A 1,586-nucleotide genomic window follows, 5' to 3' on the forward strand; every position below is an offset into this window, starting at 1 on the left:
TAATTATATAAAAAATCGTTTTAGAAATAGTTTAACTTTAATTCGATTAATTTCTAGTTAAACTTTAATTCAGTAGTTTAACTAATCTACAAACCTAAAATTTCAATCTGAAGCTTTAAAAAATGCCAAGAGATTTCAAAAGATTTTTAAGGATTTTAAATATTTGACGATGTTTTAGAAGATGTCAAGGAATTTTCAATTTCATTTGATAATTTATAGGAATTTCAAAGATTTACAAAAATTTGAGAAGGGTTATTTAAAAAAATTCCAAAGTACTTTCGAAATCTTGGATAAAAGTTCTAGGTATTTCAAAAGCTTTGGAAGGATTTGAAAAATTTGAGATTATTTTAAAAGATTTCAAGGAATTTTCAATTGATTACAGTAATTTAATATGAGATTTTAAAAGATTTAATATATTTTAGGATATTCCAATAGATTGCAAGGAATTTTCAATTGAATTTAATAATGTAGTATGACATTGTAGAGTGGGACGATGGTCGTGGGGGCTAAAGCGTAGGCTTTGGACCCACTCCTTCGGCTCTTGGTGGTTCGGAACCCACCTTAAACTGTAGGTCCCCCTTCCACCACCAAGTAAGTGTGTGGAGGGTGTGTAAAGGAATAAAGAAGGTGTAAGAAAAATGTAAACCCTTAGGGGACACATTAGAAGCTTCCATTGTGTGTATGAGATTGTAATAGATTTGAAATATTTTAGGGTGTTTTTAAAATTTCAAGGAATTTTCAAAAGACTTCAAAAGATTTTAAAGGATTTTAAATATTTGAGGATGTTTAAAAAGATGTCAATGAATTTTCAATTAATTTTTAGAATTTAAAGGAATTTCGGAGAATTTAAACAATTTTAGCAGTTATTAAAAAAATCCAAAGTACTTTAGAAATCTTAAAAAGGTGTCAAGGTATTTCAAAAAATGTTGAAGGATCCGAAGTGTTTAGAGTATTTTAAAAGGTTCCAACGAATTTTCAATTGATTACAATAATTTAATATGAGATTTCAAAGAATTTGCAATATCTTAGAAAATATTAATAGATTCCAAAGAATTTTACATTGATTTCAATAATTTAGTTTAAGATTTTGAAGGATTTGAAATGTTTTATAGTATTTTTAAAATTGCAAGGAATTTCCAAGAGCTTTGAAAACTTTCAAGGGATTTTAAAGGATCTGAATTATTTTAGGATGTTTTAAAACATTCTAAGGAATTTTCAATTAATTTCAATAATTTAAAGAGATTCGAAATTCAAAAATTTAGTTTTTTTTTTGGTTGATGATTCATCAATTTAGTTAAAAAAATATCTAAAATTAGTCTTAGTGGGAAATAAATTTCTTGTGTGCAAAAGTTTATGAATTTTATTAAAAGTGCTTTTTGTTATAATACATGTCATATTTTTGGATGAAAAAATAACTTTTTGTTTAAAAATTCAACTATTTTGTTGAAAACAATTAAAATTTTTTATTCATGTATTTTATTCAAAATTTATTTTATTTGCAGAAAACTAATTGTTTCAGTTGAAATTTTACCTATTTCTATTAAAAGTTAGACAACTAGTCATTAATATTATTATAATATTTAAAT

The sequence above is a fragment of the Belonocnema kinseyi genome, chromosome 9 (genome assembly GCF_010883055.1).
Source record: "Belonocnema kinseyi isolate 2016_QV_RU_SX_M_011 chromosome 9, B_treatae_v1, whole genome shotgun sequence".
NCBI lineage: Eukaryota > Metazoa > Arthropoda > Insecta > Hymenoptera > Cynipidae > Belonocnema > Belonocnema kinseyi.